The 19,159-nt window shown below is 39.9% G+C and overlaps 1 long non-coding RNA gene across 2 annotated transcripts in view; it reads right to left on the bottom strand.

The window, feature by feature from the left end:
* The window catches only part of LOC125282454 (uncharacterized), a 406,235-nt gene that overhangs the window by 289,305 nt on the left and 97,771 nt on the right, over positions 1-19,159 (bottom strand). For both annotated transcript variants that reach the window (XR_008960914.1, XR_007189607.2), the window contains exon 2: positions 14,300-14,382. This is a non-coding gene — a long non-coding RNA (uncharacterized LOC125282454). The remainder of the gene's footprint in view (positions 1-14,299; positions 14,383-19,159) is intronic.

Raw genomic sequence — 19,159 nt, 5'->3', positions numbered from 1 at the left:
GAACAAACTCATGGTTGGCAGAGGGGAGGTAGATGGGAGTGGGGGAACAAAATAAAGAGCATCAGAAGGCACAGACTTCCAGTTATAAAACAAGTCACAGAGACGAATAGCATAGCAAAGGGAACACGGTCAGTATATTTACTAACACTGTACGGTGAAAGATGGGGACCACGCTTAGCATCATGCGCACTAATATAGAGAATTATCGAATCAACGTTGTATACTTGAAACTAATATAGCATGGTCCGTGAATTATTTCAATAAAAACACAAAAATTTTGAATGCTGCTATACAGAATAAAAACGGTTCTGTATTATATACTTGAAAACTGTTAAGAGAGTAAATCTTCAATATTCTCAACACAGAAACTACAGTAATTATATGATGTGATGGAGTCATTAAAGGTATGGTAGTAACTATATTGCAACATGTAAGTTTATCAAATCAGTTCTATATATACCTTAAACTTGTACAATATTATTTGTCAGTTATGTCTCAATAAAGCTAGAAAAAAAATGAGGGAACAATTGACAAGATTGAGTTGCAGACTGCAAAGAGAAAACCAACAGTCTTCTAGTTGTTAGTCCCCAAGTCCTCTTCGTTGGCAGTTTCTGGGAGAGTGACAGGGATTAGCAAGAGGACTCTGGAGAGGCTCATCATTTCGGGTTAAAAAGAATCCTAGGCTTCAGGAAGGTATCATGGTGAGAGCTGGTAGGAAAACCAGAGGATGGGAAGAGCGAGGGTAATGCGGATGGGAGAGGAAGAATAGGCACCTGGAGAATGTTTGCAGTGGTTACCGCAGATGGAGAGGCACGGACAGGAATAACTGACCCTGTGTGGAAATTGGGGAGGGAGTCGTATTAGAGGCCTGTGCTGTAGGACACTGACACCGAGGTGCTAACAGAGCATTGCTCAGATCTCACACGTGTCAAGATGTAAAGAGCTACTGTGGAGAAGTTAGAAAAAAGCAGGGCGACGCAGTATGTAATATTGGGGGAGGTCATTTGCAAGCCCAAACACTGCTTACAATCGTTTCATGGGAATTTGAACCGATGCCTCTTCCTTTTTGAGATAAATGTTTCTAAATGAAAGAGTCATTTAAAAAAATGATAATTAAAAAACCCCCAAAGTTTGGGACAAAACCTGCAAAGGTTTTAAAGATCCAGTATTATGCACCCTCTAATTTCTGCTCTTAATATGATTGGGGTATTTGTTAGCAACAAGAAAAATATTTAAAACCTTCCTAGTTTGGAAACCTCTAAGCATACAACCAACGGACTCAAAGGCCAAGAAGAAATCATAAGGCAATTACGAAATACTTACAACGGAAAGATAACGAAAAACTTTATAACAAAACTTCTGAACCATAACTAAATCAATACTGAAGGAAATTTACAGCCTTATAGGTTTGTATGAGAAAAGCAGAAAGGATGGAAGTCGATAAGCTAAGCATACAATTTGAGAAGTTAGAAAAATATCAACTAAAAAGGACAGAGAGAATTAAATAAAGAAGGGCAATAATTAAAGGGCGGGAAAAGCCAAAAACAGAGAGGACCAAGCAACCCAAGTCAATATATTGAAGACATTTATAAAACCTGTCTGACAAATCTCAGGTAAGACTAAGAATAGGAGAGAGGGACACAGAAATGACACATAGAAGCAATAATCAAGATTCAGAGAGATTTTCAACAGTATTATAAAGATTTAAAAGAAATTTAAAAAATAATACTATAAAAGTCTTCATGCTGTAAATAGACATTATTCTTAGAAAATAAATTTCCAAAACAGCCTCAATATTTCTTAGGAAAAATAAAACTCTTATTGGACATTAAAGAAAAGTAGTCATTCAAAAACTGTCCAAAAGAACTTATACAAACTCTCAAAATAAATTCAATGGACACAAACCCTTTCTGAGACAAGAAAAAATATTCCACCACACAACTGTAAGGCTGCTCACCTACCAAAATTAGCTACAGACAAGAAGAGAAAGGAAAGACCACTTTACTTACATGCACAAAGGCAGCAATGCTAACCAACTATTAGCAAATTAAACGTGGAACTATATTTTTTAAAGTATAGTGCATCACAATTTGAATTCATTCCAGGAATGCAAGATTAGTTCAATGTCAGAAAATATGTTAATCAATTCAATTACATTAACAGATTAAAGAGGACAATTACATGTAACTAGATGGTATGTCTCCTAAGTGCAAAGTGCAATTTCTGCACAACCTTCTAAACTAAAATTGCTCACTCTGGACTTGCTCTCGCTTTTCTCCTTCCCTGAGCTGGAATGTGGGCATGGTGAGGACTCAAAGGAAGGTGAAGACACACAATGGAAGAAATCTGGATGTTTGAATGATCTCCTGAAGCCTGAACTGTTCACCCGTCACTGTAATGTTTCATTTCAGTCTCTTGGAGCAACTTCAAATATGCCCCAGTTAACACAGAGAGACAAGGGAAACTTTATGAAAAATAGGTAAAATCTGACTGACACACTTTCTCTTCCCCATTGCATATGGGGGGACGGGGAAAGAGTGGTGGCAAGAAAATACACTTTAGAGGCACACACAGCTTTGAATGCAAGGTCTACCACATGCTAAGTGTCTGGCTTTGGCCATGTCAACCTCTCTGATCCTCAATTTCCAGGAATAACATGGTAAATGTCTCTCCCTAACAAATGCAGGTTCTTAGAATGCGGACAAAAAGAAGGGAAATTGGTGCTGCTCCTGGGAAGAAAGTTAGGAGTTACAGAACACTGATTTTTTTTTTTTCCCTGTTAAGTTGCCAGACAAAATATAGAAAATCCAGTTAAATTTGAGGTTTCACATAAATAGTATTTTTTAGTAGAGTATGTCCCAAGTGTTGTGTAGGACAAAGTTAAACTTAAAAAGTACATATTGTTTATCTGAAACGCATAATTTTGTTATTTGTTTTGCTAACTATAGCAATCGTATCTGACAGAGAGAAGAAAGTAGATTTCTTTGGACTGGTTTGAACCATAACTGAGGAGACAGAAGCAGTAAGAAACGCATCACGCCCAGCCCAGGACAGGGAGGCTCACCCGCCTGGCACTCAGCGGAGCAAGTGGTCAGTCTAACCAGACAGACAGGGATGGACTCAAAACAGTGGCGGGAACCCGTGGGCTTGACAACAGTGCTGCAGATTCACAGTCAGACAACTAGCACGCGAGCTTAGGGAGAACGGCGAAAATGCATGTTTGGGGACATCCGAACGTTTCCAAAATTCCTCCATCTACGTCGGAACCCTCTCCCTGTTGGACAGATGAAGAGGGTGGTACAGGGGTATGAGTGGAATGTTGTCTTTGTTAGAGTCAAGCATCTCACCTTTGTGCTTCCAGCAAAACCCAGAGGGAGGAGGTGGGGGTAGAAGATCTGTGCCAGAAAGACGGAGATAGGACTACTCCTCTCCCAAAGTAGCTTTGAGAGTTAAGACAAGGTGAAGCATGTAAGGTCTCAGCGTAACACCACACCTACGCTAAGGACTGCATCACCAACGTCCATTCTGTCTCCTCCGTTCCCTGTTCTCCTTCTCCTTCCTCCCGAGGCTCGCCATGTCCTCAAGTCTCCCTGGATTCTGGACGTCCACATCCTCACCTTCCTCCCGAAGTCAGTCCCATCAGACAGCTGCCGCAATTCTCTACCCTATGCACGTGACGTGGTAACTACCTCGTTCTTCCAAGTGGCAGATACTTAAATCTCACCCTATGGCATGTACTTTGCTACAGATCGATACAACGGAGTGAGCGAGACAAATAGGCCATCACATCACATCCAGCTGCCTACTTAAGAATAACCTGAGGACCATGAGAACATTCAGATTTCTGAGCTACAGCTCCAAACCTTCTTCCAAAGAAAAGGGAGGAGTAGCCTCCACGTAACGGCCTCTGAAGTTCGCGAACGGCTGACCTGAGGCCTTGCTACGCTGGTGCTGACCAGACCGAGGGTGCTAACCGCTGCGGAGCGTTAGCAGGGTTACCTTTCGGAGTCCTCTGCATGCTGCTCCCTCACCCCGGCTGAGGAAATCACAGAGTGGGAAATCGGACGTCAGTCACGGGCTGACAGGGTGATATTCCAAGAGGAGCTTGCGTGCAGCTAAACACTAGATCACAGAACCAGAAGTCAACTCTACCAGCATGAGAATAGGCAGCACAGGGAGCCACAGACCTAAAGTAATGTTCCTACTTTCTGGTCTCAGAACTTCTTTGTACTCACAACAATCATTGAGGACCCCAAAAGCTTTTGCTTACAGGTAAACCATATTTGAAGTTAAGCCCGAAAAACAGTTTTACAAATTGAGTTAAAACAAACAATAAACAGGGGCACCTGGGTGCCTCAGTTGTTAAGCATCTGTCTTCGGCTCAGGGCGTGATCCTGGCGTTCTGGGATCGAGCCCCACATCGGGCTCCTCTGCTGGGATCCTGCTTCTTCCCCTCCCACTCCCCCTGCTTGTCTCTCACTGGCTGTCTCTGTGTCAAATAAATAAATAAAATCTTTAAAAAAAAAAACTAACAAATAATGTGTTCATACAATATATTTTTATGAATGTTTATCAAAGCAAAAAAAATACGGTCACAAGAAAGACATTATTTTACATCTTACAAATGATAAAACGCTTATTAGGAAGAGTAAAATTCTCATCTGTTCCTGTATTCCATCTGTTAGCATATCACACTGGAAAACTCCACTGTATACTCATAAGAAATTGAGAAGGAGAAAAATGTACAGGTTTGTGTTATTATTAACATCTTGAAAAGGTTTCAGGAATCCTCAAGATTCTGCTTAAAGGATCACTCACCTAAAGGATGAGAAATTGCCTACGGATGCCCCCCATACCTCCACCCAAGTGACACGCTGTTGAGGAATCAAGAGGAAGGTGGGAGAGCAACTCTGACAAAAAGCTAACCACTGTACATTTCTCCCAAGCCCAATCTTCCTGTGAGTCTGTCTACTGTTGCTGATTCAACGTGTCCTCAAGGGCAGTTATGCTCCTGAGCTTTCAAGGTGTGACTTGAAACTGAAATTAGCTTCCTGGTCTACATTCCACTCAAACAGAGCTCAAGCCAAGTGAAAATAAAGGAGAAACTCATCTGCCCAGTACCCTTAAAGCTTACTCATCTCCCAGAAGTAGCCACAGACACCCTTCAAAAAGGAGTCTTCTGCCTACAATCCACTCTCCACAATCCACTTGCTCAGTCACGTTGTCCCCAACCACAGTCCATGGGCCTTTGATCAGTCTTCCTCTTTTTCCTTTCCGCCTTCAGACCAATGTTTTGTTCAACCTAGTGATTTGACGCTAGATTTTACTAAACTTCTACTTTGGGCACCCCACTTAATGCCACTCCCTAGAAGCAGGGGAAGTCCAGCGTCCGGAAGCCCAGCTCAAGTAAGAGCTCTATTTCTTCCCATCCCGCGCCTGCCCTTGCCTGGGGAATTTAACTAGAGTTAAATTCATGTGGGGATTCGGAATCTCAGAATTTCAGAAAACCACTGCATGCTGGGAAAAAACAAAGCAAAACAAAACAAAACGGGAAATTCAGTCTTGTTTTTAAACTTTCATTACAACTTCCACAAAATACTTCTCTCCTTCAGAAAAGGTGTTCGTGTAGCATTATACTTTGTAAAGTTTGTCTGTTTCCTCTTTCTATACATAAGGCAGTTTTTGATGGATTGAACAGCCTCTTTCTAATAAGGTGAAAGTCCACTGTCTTATAATTGCATGTGAGCAAGCCAGTGAGGACTGGCTGAGCTAGAGTAATTGGACTAGGGCAGCACACTTTGACCTCGGCGTCTGAAGCTGCTTTAGAATCTCAGAGGTTCAGATACAATGACCTGATAGGAGGAAGAAATTGTAGAACAATCACTGTGGAGGCTGATTTTAATGAGACTGCAGAAGTTAGGGAAGATGTTCTGATTAGTGCAAAGTATCATGGCACTGTGGCATCTCTGTCATATTTTTAACCGGTCATGACAGGTAGTTATTATATTTAAGTTTCACATTTCCTCAATTCCTGTTATTGCTAAATCCAATCTTAATAAAGTCTCTTGGGATGGGTTAGACAGGTGTGATGCAAAGAAATATTCCACCAAAATAAAAGAAGGGAAGCATCTTTAGTCTTGCATCCACCCAGACAATAGCAAAACAATATAAATAGGTACAAAATAACCTCACCTCACCAGCTCTTGTGATCCTGGTCACTGTTCCTAAGGAGCCTGGAGGGCAAAAGGGGAGCCACTGGTGGTGGCTGCTGCGTGACATGGGGAGATCTTGAATAGATTTCTCAACAAAATGGCAGCACAAAGGCCCCAGTTAGGTGAACAGGGGAGCCACCAATCCCCCAGGGGCAGCCATCTTTCAAGAGAGCCTTTGTCATTTAACTGACGGCATGGGGCACAGGTAAGCTACAGGTTTGGTTACTGCAGCAAGCTAGGAGTCAGTTGGAGTCCTATAGTCAATGGTAACGAGACTTTAGTCAGGTTTATAAGATGAAGAACTCCAGAGGCAGCTTATCAATCCTTCTCTAACTACCCAACCACACTCACTTGGTATTAATTTCTTGTAAGTGAGCTATGACATGTGTGACATGAGATCGATGAATTTAGAATTGGTAGAAAGACATGGAATTTTCAACCACTGTAGTGACTCAGGAGCTCTTGGTTTACACCATATTCTCCCTACTGATTTTTTTCCGACATCAGCAGGTGAGACCCTCTATGAACAAAAAAATTATAAAAGCATATGATCAAATAATAACTTCTGTATTTCTCCAAACACATCTAAGCAAAGGCAAAGCCTGAGAAGGATCATGTTGAGAGAAGACATTGACCGTTACTGAAGAACACTAGCTGTCTGTGAAGGGTTCCCTGTGAGTGACTGAATAAGCGTGGTGGCCGGACATGGGGAGAGAAACAGGAGGACAGGGGAAGAAAGAGAAAGGCAGAGTAGGGAGGCAGATTCCTAGAGGCCAGGGCTTCAAGAAGAATACACACCAGTCATGGGATGGAGAATCAAAATCAGGAATGTACATGTATAGGGACCAGAGCAGAGGGATAAATTTAGCAGGTCACAAGTCAGGTTTTGCAGTCATAAAACAGGCAATTTGCCACAGAAGGAATTCGGATCCAGAGATAGGTATCCTGAGGATGAGTAAGACAGCATAGGATCAACATCTGATAGTAGCCACTTGTTTTCCCTTCAACTCAGACTCATTTCACAGAGTCCTGCTTAATTTCCACCTAGCAAGGAAGGATTTTAAAATACATAAAAAGATCTCATCAGAAAAGCCAAGCTTAGAAAACACAAGAATTTATTTCAAAATGATAGCGTCTATTTTAGGAACCATAACAGTAGCCAAGAGAAAGATGACCCTCCTACGTCAGGTGCACAGAGACACGAATGATGTCACGCCCAAGAGCGTCCACCGCGCCGTCTTTCTGGATGGAAAGCTACACGCTCCGGTGGATGAAGGGCTGGAGGAACAGAAGGAGCTCTACAGCACAGACGGACGGCCTGTAACAAAGTCTTGCAGAAAAGGGTTTCATAAACAGGACTTCCTTCATTTTTAACTTGACTCTCCTTTCCCTATTCTGCTCTGATCATTTTGTTTGATTTCTTCACAACTTTGCGATTTTTTTTTTTACTATGAGATTCCTCTGCTGTAATTGTCTACCATTCTCTACATTCAAAGACCTAAGAAAAGCCTCCAGTGCAAGCGAGAGAGAAATTGGTTTCATTACTTTTTTTCTCACCCATCCTGTAAATCACCAGTGGAGGTAATTACAATAACTTCCAGCTTAGCACGTACCTTCTCTCCGTGTAATAAGATTAAAACCCAGCCTGTCATGCCGCCCTGTTATGGTTTATAGATGGAATTTTTTCTTTCACTATCTGTATTTGATTAAACACTATTTCCACTTCAGCTCTGACTATATCTGTTTTCCTTGTTATCTCACAAGGGATTTTGCAACACATCCCTTTTTCCCTGTATGGGAAACACAGCCTCATTCCTAGGACATAGTGTGCTGTAGAACTCATCACATTTCCATTTGTTACAGATTTCTAACATTTTTTAAACTGGACAGCTTTCTTCTTCTTTATGATGAAAAAAGAGAATGATTTTCAGAAATAAAACAAATGAGAAAAGGATTTATTTGGTCTCTTTAAATGAGTTGAGAAGTTTTTAAGTTGTGCCAATAAATCCTTTCCTGCTGTTCAGTATCTATCAGCCTAGAAAACAGTATAACCCACAAGCAGAAATTTTCAGATTGATCCCCGAGTGCAGGGTGGGCGAGTTTAGTATAAACACACGCACACACGCACACATACACATGCATGTGTGTCATATATATATAAAATTTATAAAATATGTTTATAAAACATTTATAAAATATATATATATATATATTTGTGTTTATTTCTGCTATTCCAGAATTACATTAATATAAATCAAAGTGTAGATAACCATTCAAATTAATGGGCCCTCTTTTTAAGAAACAGGACTATGTCCCAGTTGGCAATGCTATTGGCGTGGATAACGTTATTTCCAAAAAAGAAAATAAGCAGGTAAATAAGGAATCCTCAACATTAGATAGACAAACAGGACTGAAGCGAATCCTATTTCCCTTTTTATATTTCTCTGGACTCTTTTACACATTTATAAGATGATTTTGGAGTACAATTTGGGATCAACAGTGTATCTCTCATGTTGACTATACCCTATTACCAGGGTCCAACCCCATTTTGAAACCTAATCCTAACAGCACCTCCCCCCCGAACAGCTCAGTATGCATATGCTATGGCCAAGGCAAGACCCCGCACACCTCTCTGCTCCCCCTACCCTGTTGTGACTTGCTCATATCCTAGCAGCACTTAATACAACGGATGAGGAAAACTCATCACAATTCTCCAATCTCTAAATTACATAAGACAATACTAAATTCTACAATGGCTTTTACTTCCATTAGCCGTAATACTCCCCAAAGAGTAGAAAAGCTGGAAAAGAAAGTATGGAGGTTTAACTTCACCTGTTCACTGGAAGACTAGGAGAAGCCTTCATGAAAAATCCTTTAAAATGTCCACCTCTTCCTCAAAATAATCTGAATAATCCATAGGGAATGCCTCTCTGAATTTTTTCATTGTGTCTTTAAGTGCTGAGGGCCTGTTTGTCTTTGTCCTCCCTCACGGTGGCCCTGTTCCCCTACAAGAGCGGCTGTCCTAAGTCGTTGCAAAGTCGACAGTCAACAGCTTGGCTGTTTTTCCCTTGCATGAAGTCTAATGGTTTTTCTTGCTTTCTCCTGTGTGGTAAAAAAATACTCTTTCACGTATCAAATATTTATGGACATCACTATCTGCCACGCAATGTTCTAAACTTTTTGCTGCTCTTGGAGAGACCAATATTCTAATGGAATATCTAAAATAATCAAATCTTCCTGGTTTGCCTTCAACCTTTCTGTTTTCAAAACTAAAAGTTCTGTGTCCTAGGAATCCCCTCAGTCTTGGGTAAATCAAGTTGGTTGGTTATTCTAGAGAGAATCACAGTTAGACAAGCTTAAAACCCTGGGGAAAAAAAAAAAAAAAACCTCAACATCTTTTTCAGCGATAGCTCGAGTTGGTTGTTGTGGAAGAATCTTGTAGATATTGGCATACATACTGGATTCCATGGCGGGTGGACCTTGTTCTCTTAAAAAAAAAAAAAAAAAGGCAGGCTTCCTTTAAACTCTCATTTCTTACCTGGCAAGCAGGGTGGGATCGATGCAATTTAAGTAACAAAAGTTGTCTTTTTTGGTCCTTCCACTCCCACATCTTTTCCACATGATATTCCCGTGCCCTCCTCCTTCGTGCCACGCCAAATGACCATGCTAACAGTCCAAGGCATGACCACTGGAACATGTAAGTCTACACACTCTTCCCACACGTGCGTTTCATGCCTCCAAGCCTTTGAACACAAAAGCCCTCTTCCGCCCTATGGCAGCATGCTACCAATTCTTCTAGGCTTGGCTCAGCCATTGCATTTTTAGTAATACCTTCCCCCGTTTGGGCCCAGTAGGATGAATACTTACCTATATTCTGTTCACATGGCAGTTTTTGCTAGCCTTTAACAGAGCAGTGCTTACTCTTGAACATAATTACGTGTTTCTGCATCTACCTTAGAATTTGTGTTACATCAGGCAAGAAAAATCTATCACTTATCTGTTTCCTCAGTACCTGATACAGAGAAAATAGAAAATGCTTGATACACACTCTTGGACTTTGTTTCTAGAATGAAATAAACTGAACTCCCTGAAAAGCACCTTTCAAAATACTAGATAAAACATGACAAACATTATTTTAAATGTACATTTTGGATATCGAGAAAGCAAGAGAAATCCTCAGAGGTCAGTAACAAAAAACAAAGTTAAAGTGGTTAGAGTGCAGCTACGCTGGGGACTTTTCCAGCCTTGGGTACCAAGGAGAATAGCTTGTGGTGGCTACATGAGGATAGGAAAATAAGCCTTGGTTTTGAGCAAGATCAGCAGTTAGAACTGTAATGTCTAGAAAGTTTCTCAGCCCCTGAAATGCTATAACTCCACTGAAGGAGTGAGACGATCCATAACAACATTTGTTATCAGAGAAGTTTGTCTATTCAGGAAAGGCAGTTGGCCATATACATATATTTGTGTATTTATATGACCACATATGCATATTATATGGTCTTACACATATATGTGTATTTATATTAATGTACATACATGTACATTATGTATTTATATGTATATATGTATTTAAATGTATATTTGTGTATGTATACATAAATGTGTATATATTATATATAAAATAAAATATAAGGCCTCCCTGAGAAAATCACAGACCTGTTCGCACATGATTTTAAAGTATGGATATATACTACAACAGGGGTCCAGGAACCCCTAAACCACTAAATTAACAAGAAGAAACATAATTTTTCTCTTCCCATTTTTCCTGGTCTCTCCCTCACCAGTACAAATCATTATACTGGTCCTATTAACCTCAATTCTTATCCCTGAGGTGACACAATGAGAGCCTGATGATTAAATCCTGCACATATTGGGGTCTACTGCAGGCAAGAAACCACAAGACTATGAACCCAGACATTTTTATAGGAAAGAGAAAATCATCTCCTTTCCCCTCTAGAAGGAAGGGAGAGGGGAGCCTGGGTGACTCAGTGGTTAAGCATCTGCCTTCAGCTCAGGTCATGATCCTAGGGTCCTGGGATCAAGCCATGCCTCCAGCACCCCCCCCCCCCCCAAGCTCGGGCTCCTTTCTCAGCAGGGCATCTGCTTCTCCCTCTCCCCCTGCCCCTCCCCACCACTTGTGTGGGCTCTCTCTGCTCTCCGTCTCTCTCAAATAAATAAATAAAAGAGCTGAGAGAGGGCCAAGGCCTTTAGCTTTACCACTAAAAGGAGGTCTCCATGGTCCTGAATCTAAACTTTAAAAAATTATTAGGATTTTAAGAATTCAACAAAGATGCTGGGCAATAATATGAATTTACACACTCAATTCTTTTTTTTTTTAAAGATTTACGTATTTTAAATAGAGAGAAAGAGAGAACACACGTGCAGTGGGGGGAGGGGCAGAGTGGGGGGAGGGACAGAGGAAGATAATCTTCAAACAAACTCCCCACTGAGCACACAGAGCCATTCCAGGACTTAATCTCATGAGCCCTGAAATCATGACCTGAACTGAAACCAAGAATCGTGGCCCAACCAACTGAGCCACTCAAGCGCCCCTCAACTTAATTCTTAGGTGTCAAAGAGGAACGATTACAGAATGCGATTTTATGAAGATATAATAACACTATCAGTAGAAATATGAAACAGACAAAAATAAACCTATTGAAGCAAGCTCAAGACCTCTATGCAGAAATATATGACATTTTATAGGAAGACTTTTCTAAAGACCTAGGTAAATGGAGAGATATAATCTAGACATGAATTTTAAGACTTTTTTATTATTACGCTCAATTAGCCAACATACAGGACATCATTAGTTTTTGGTGCAGTCTTCAACAATTCATTAGCTGTGTAAAGATGTCAGTCTTCTGCATGTTCTTCGACAAGCCCTATGTAATTCCAATCAAAATATCAACAGTATCTGAAATTCACACGTAAGAGCAAATAGGCAAAAATAACCAAGACAATTTAAAAAACTAGACGGTTGGGCCTCCAATCAAGAGTTAATGTAAAGTTATGATAAAGAAGATGTCATTGTTCTAGAGTTGGACAAGAGAGCTGATGCATATATACAATAGAAGTAGCACTATGAATCAGCATGGAAACGGTCTCTTCTATAAATGCTCCTGTAGTAATTTTTATATATATTTATTTTTAAAAACTAGATCCCTACCTCACAAAATAAGACTGAATTCCAGATCTAATAAATTCTAAATGTGAAATCTAAACTTTTCAATAAAAAATGCAAGCAAATATATTCAGACCCTTGCAGCATGGAAGAATTACTTAAGACCCCAAAAGCACAAACTAAGAAAAATATGGACAAGTTCAACTTCATGATAGAGAGCAAATACTATCTTAAAAGTTCATTAGATACATTACATTTTAGAATTTACTTGCAATGTTCATGACCAAGAAGGGATGAATATTTAATATTTATAAGGAACTCTTTCAAGTAACAAGCAGGCAAACAATCCAACAGAAATATGAACAGCTAATGGGGGGAATAAAGCAATACACTTTTGAAAAAAAAAAATCAACCTCACTATTAACTAGCAAAATGCAAAATTAAATACAATTTAACAAATACCATACTCTCAAAAATTACAAATTTAGGTAATAGCAACTGTTGGGGAGGGCAGAGTAGCTGGTATTGAGAAGTAAGTGTATGCAATTCAGAATTGAACAGCCTGGGTTCAAATCTCAGCCCTGCCATTTACTAGTTGAATGACCTTGAACAAGTTCCTTGATTCTGTGCCTCATCTTCTTATACTTAAAATGAGAATAATAATAATGGTACCCAAACCTGTAAGACTGTTACAATTGGAGTTGATGTGTGCAAAAATAATTAGTACAATTCAAACACATAATAAGCACACAATAAAGGCTACCTTGTTGGAGTGTAAATTGGTACAACCCATCAGAGTACCATTTGTCGACATTTAGTCAAATTAAAATGCACAAACTCAAAACACACCATTCGACACTTAAGTGTAAGCCCTTATAAACCTTGTCACCTTACCATCCTTAATTGACTTTGACAAGAGGCCCTATGATTTTTTTGTGTTTTTGACTTTCTAGTCCCCATTCCCACTCTTATGGACATTTTGAACTAGCCACTGACTAATCAATATTTACAAGGAGTCACCATAAACTTGATGAACTATGCTCATGGAATGATTGCAAATGAAGCACAGGAAAACAATCTCATTAAAATGAAGCAAAGATGGGTCTAGATCCTACCATCTATGACAAATATGTGAAGAACCCATTTAACTGATCAGCATGTCTGGGATTCAGTCTTGACTCTACTTTCTAGTTTTTGTAACCTTAGAGAAGTCATTTCACTTCCCTTAGCTGTGTTGCCTCTTCCATTAAATGACATGATTTCTAAAGTCATTTCCAACCTAACAAGCAATTCTTGTAGGCAGGAGAATGCCCTTTGGATGAAGCCAGTGCTTTTCAATAGAGCTGGGAAAGGAGTTGTCCATCAGTGTTAACAACCTCAATGTTAATGCCCTCAAGCGACCTTCCCAAAGGTTCTAATAGTCCAGAGATACAGGAGCCTTTTAATGTGTGTTCATTTTCCAAGGTAGAAAATAGCCTTCAAAGATTCAAGAAACCAATCTACTATGGAAACCGGAAAATTCCATTGCTCCAGTTCCCTTGTGTGACTGCTACTTGGAAGATGATTCTTTAAAATATTAGACATCTGGATACTGCCCAAATGCCTTTCTTTCACAACTGTTTAGAAAAGAAGATAATCAGGAAGATACAGCCGGTTTTAGAATTCCTATTAGATATGGTTACTGCCATTAAAATGGCAGACTTGGAGAATACAGACACATAAAAACATCTAGACTCTGGGCAAGACTTGTGTCATATCATGTCACCCAGATGAATATTTTTCCATCCAAAACAAGCTTTCAGTTTAGGAGCTTAAATAGAAAAGCAAGAGGGAGCCATAAATAAAAGATATTCTCCAGTGGGTTTACTTTTTAAAAAGAAATTCATTAAAAGTTAAGCATATTTATTGTTAGTCAATTAATATAATCCTGTCTACTGAAAGTAGTGGTGGTTTTTACCCTTACCTTCTGGTAGCTATCTGGAGCAGTCACATGATGTAGATTACGCTGGATTTCTGGAAGTGTCTAAAATTGAAGGGGAAAGCCACCTGGAAGAGAAATTAATGATTTATGTGTCTATTACATTGATGATATTTGCTCTTCATTCAGCCCAGTTCTCTCTGTGTTCTCCAACTCTCAACTCTGAAACAAGCTTTACCGGGAAAGAAAAAAAAAATGTTGACTCCTGTTCTCCGTGAATATTAATGGTAACAGCCTAATGAGACACAGGAACTGTGACCTAAGTCTTTTCAATCAGAATACCTGGACAGTCACATCTTTTCTTGACAAACACTATTCTGTGGCACAGTGTTTGCTGGCATTTCTCAGGTCAGGAAGAGCTTAATGAAATAGGAAATTAGCAAACTATACAACGCAAAAGACTTATGTCAATGTTCCATAATGTATTTCTTCGTTCTATCTGCAGGGCCTCGTACAGAGTTATTCAAGAATTTACTATGCAGGGGCGCCTGGGTGGCACAGCAGTTAAGCGTTCGGCTCAGGGCGTGATCCCGGCGATCTGGGATCGAGCCCCACATCAGGCTCCTCCGCTGGGAGCCTGCTTCTTCCTCTCCCACTCCCCCTGCTTGTGTTCCCTCTCTCGCTGGCTGTCTCTGTCAAATAAATAAATAAAATCTTAAAAAAAAAAATTTACTATGCATCGTAGGTCATTAGTCCTCCAATGGAATGTATGTTCTCTGTCCAATTTTATCAAGTGAGGGGCAGTTAGGGAATTTGACCACTATTCCGTAATTCTGTAACAACCTGAGCCCTTCAGGAGTCTAAAGTGGTCTTTTTCCCACTTCTTGCACATGGGGAATGGGGGCGTTCCTTTACTTACTGGCCCTATACTCAACTATTGCTCAGTTAGTGTCAAGTAATGGGATATTATTATCTACGTGAATTCAAAATTCAGGGACACTGTAGCTAAGTAATCCATAATCTGTTATTCCTGCGTGGCTCTAAATAAAGTCACTTACAAAAACGTTCTTTAAAGACCATTTAGCTTTGCTCGGGCATTCTTGCCCTGAATAGAGAACGGATGTAAATCATACATATTCCTTAAGGTTCACATTTGTGTGGGCACTGCGCTAGTAAGCAAGACAGGCACGCCCCGGCCTTCGCGCAGCGCACAGACTAGTGATGAGGGAAATGAGCTTTTGAGAACAAGAACGGGAAGAACCGGCTCACCTCCGAACCCAGAGGGTCAGCTTCGTGTGTTAGGATATTGTTAGGAACACACGAAGCTCAAACCTATCAAAAAGGGAACGGCGGTCACCTAAGATCATTTTTTAGCAAAGGAAAATCAATGATTTTCAGGAAGAAAAAAATCTTCAAGTCAAGAAATCAAAGCAAATGACAAATTGTTGTTCCTGTTTTTTTCCAAATGAGAATAAACAAGTATGTCTTTTTTTTAATCAGGAATGTAACCTATTTGGTACGAAAAGTGGAACTACTATGTATCTAAAGGATTTTTCCTAAAAACCTATGCATTTTCTCTTTTCTTTGTAGCATGAATAGCTCTGTATTCCAAGTGAAAAGATGCAAAAAAACAGGAAGAAAATTGGTAGAACACATTGCTATGGGAAAGACGACTGTATCTTTCAGCTCAAAGCAATTTTGGCTTCAGAGAATGCAGAGAATACCAATGACATCTTAATGTGTTCAAACAGAATTAGATAACAGGAGTTGCCAGATTTTTCTGTGTCCTAAAATTCCTCTCTGTAGCCCCTGATAGATGCGCAAAGCTTTCCTCTTTATTAATTATTTATCTACAAAAGCATATTCCTCTTCTGACAAATTTAATTTTTCCTCAGGACAAAATACAGTCAGAATGTATCTTTTCTAATAAGTACATTTTGAAACATAATGAACGAATATAATTTTATGTTTTAGACTAGATTAGCCTTTTCAATAAGGGGTAATAATTTGCAATTCTAAAATTCACTTATGTTTTTCTTCTGGAAATAATTTATTTCAAAGGAACTTTGCAAAGCTTGTCTTTCTTGACAGAATAAAGATCACAAGGAAATTGTATTTGTCATTCATATAACGTAGCCCAAGAAAGTGAAAATTGAAAAAAATCATAACACTGTTTCTCGAAATTACAGGGAACAAGAAACTGACACAATACCTCTAGAGAAATACTTGTCCCTTGATAAATTACTTCTGTTTGCTACTGTTGATTTAAGTATTACTAAAGAAAAAAAAACAGCTTTAAATGTTGTTTATCCCATTTACTTTCTGAATTCACACCTAATAAAATAGACTTTTGAACAAATTTTCTTATAAAAATTATGATCCCATGTATTCTAACAGTCATGTTTATATTCTAAAATACTTTAAAAATTATTAAACAGTTAAAGTAGTGTTTTAACAAATTACACAGAAGGTGAAATCCATATCCTAGTAAAGGGTCCAGAGAAATAATTATATGCAACATCTTTAGGGCTTGAATTGTACTATTACATGCATTTTACATTCTTTGTCTCAAGTAATCCCTATAAATTAAAACAAAAAAACAAAAAAACAAAAAACCCATATTGTTAACTACCTCCTCACTAGATGAGGAAAAGGATACTTGGACAAGCTGGTTAGTTTGGCCAAAGTCACACAGCTAGCAATGGCAGTGTTGGTCCCCAGATCTACTAGACTTGCAGTCCCCTTCTCTTAGCCCCTTCCCTCAACTCTATTAGAGGTACGTTCATAGCACACACTCTGCCTCCGTAAGTCCTCTGCAAATCTTGTCTCTGGACCACATACAGACCAGGAAGGAGAAAATGAGTCAAACTAAGTGGTAGGTAACAAATTTTTATTTCTGTTGGTCCAAAAGGTAGTTTTACCTTGCAGTCCCTTATCTTTTTTCCTCATTAACTTTCTTAAACTCTCCCATGCCCCCCATATTTGGAAGTAAACAAAAAAACCTCCAGAAAGTTCTGTTATGGGCTGAACTGTGTCCCCACAATAGCTATGTTGGAGTCCTAACACCTTTGTCTGTGAAGGTGACCTTGTTGGGAAATGGGGTTTCGTAGATGCAATCAAATTGAAATAAGGTCATTAGGATGGGCCTTAATTCACTTATGACTGGTGCCCTGATAAGAAGCGGGAGATGTGGACAAAAACACATGCAAAGGAGAAGGTCAAGTAAAGACACAGAGAAGATGGCAACACAAAGAGGCAGAGGATGAAGGAATATTGCCCGAGGCCAAGGGTGTGTGAGCCTACCAGAGTCTGGTGGACACAAGGAAGGCTCCGTCCCCCCAAGGCTCTGGAAGAAGCTTGGGATCAGACATCTGGCCTCCAAAACTAAAGAAAGAATGTATTTCTGTTGTTTTGAACCATTGGGGTAATTTGATATGGCAGCCCTTAGAAATGAATACAAACCCTAAGGAAGAAAAGGATGGAAATTGTATGGGCCATGACATCCCCTTCTCCTCTATTAGGACTGAACTTCACATGTCACTGGTCAATTCAGAGCAATATTTGGTTGAGACTAACTTTATCTCTAGCTATCATAGCAGAGAAATATGATTTATATTATTGTTATTATATATAACCCAGTCCACATGAAAAATTCAGTGTTATTGATGAACTGTCTTACTCAATTTGGCCTGCTCTGACAGATTACCATAGACTGGGTGGTTTGGAAACAGCAGGAACTTATTTCTCACAGTTCCACAGGCTGGGACGTCCAAGATCAAGGCACCAGCAAATCTGGCATCCAGTAAGGGCCTGATTCCCAGTTCCTGCTCTGCCATTACACAGCAGGAGGGGAAAGGGAGCTCTCTGGGGTCTCTTCTATAAGGACACTAATCCCATTCAGGAGGGCTCCATCCTCATGGCCTAGTCACCTCCCACATGCCTCACCTCCAGATACCATCACACTGGGGATTAGGTTTCACCACATGAATTTGGGAGGAGGCGACAGAAGTGCCCAATCTCTAGGAGGAACTTGCTGAGGAGACTTGACACATCATCTGAGGTCTGCCTGTATTATACACACTTTGACTCTTATCCACAAAGAACAAAGAAAAACAGAGAAATTGCATGAACAGTTGCAATGCAGTGACGTCATCACTCCCTCTTCCCTTCCTCCTGATTTTTCATTAATTCCAGGCCTTATTTTAGCAAAGTTAAATTATTCCGTATCAAAAGACATCTAATTGCATCACATTACTATGATCCAGACTTACAGCTCTCCAGAGACTCCTGTCCCACCGAGATTAACTCACCAGATGCACAGTTAAATTTAACCTAATTCTTCAAGATATTCATACCAACCACCTTGGTCCCCCAATTCTCCATTCTCTCTGGACAGGAGTCAAAGGGGAGGATAGGAATTGGAGGGTGGTTGAAGAGGGAATGTGTGTATAAATATTTACCTCGTCACTGCTTTACACCTCAAACATTTTATATTTTGCTCACACCGCCTCATTTCATTCAACAGGGCAAAACTGTTTCAATTTTACAAATGAGGAAGCTGAGGCGTAGAGGAGATACTTGGCTTTCCCAAAATACCAACATTTGTTAATGCCAGATTGGGGAGGACATATCAGGTGTCCTGAATCCTAGTCTGGTATATTTTCTACTATTGAGTCTCATGCATGTATTAATTCTCTTTAACTTCTCAAGAAATACAATTTTTCCTGGATAACATGTTTTTTTTAATAAGAAAAGAGAAGGGGAGGGGCGCCTGGGTGGCACAGCGGTTAAGCATCTGCCTTCGGCTCAGGGCGTGATCCCGGCGTTATGGGATCGAGCCCCATATCAGGCTCCTCCGCTATGAGCCTGCTTCTTCCTCTCCCACTCCCCCTGCTTGTGTTCCCT

Source organism: Ursus arctos, unplaced genomic scaffold (assembly GCF_023065955.2).
Source record: "Ursus arctos isolate Adak ecotype North America unplaced genomic scaffold, UrsArc2.0 scaffold_22, whole genome shotgun sequence".
In the NCBI taxonomy this organism is placed as follows: Eukaryota; Metazoa; Chordata; class Mammalia; order Carnivora; family Ursidae; genus Ursus; species Ursus arctos.
The sequence above is the reverse complement of the archived record's forward strand: the minus strand, read 5'-3'. Positions and strand labels throughout refer to the sequence as shown.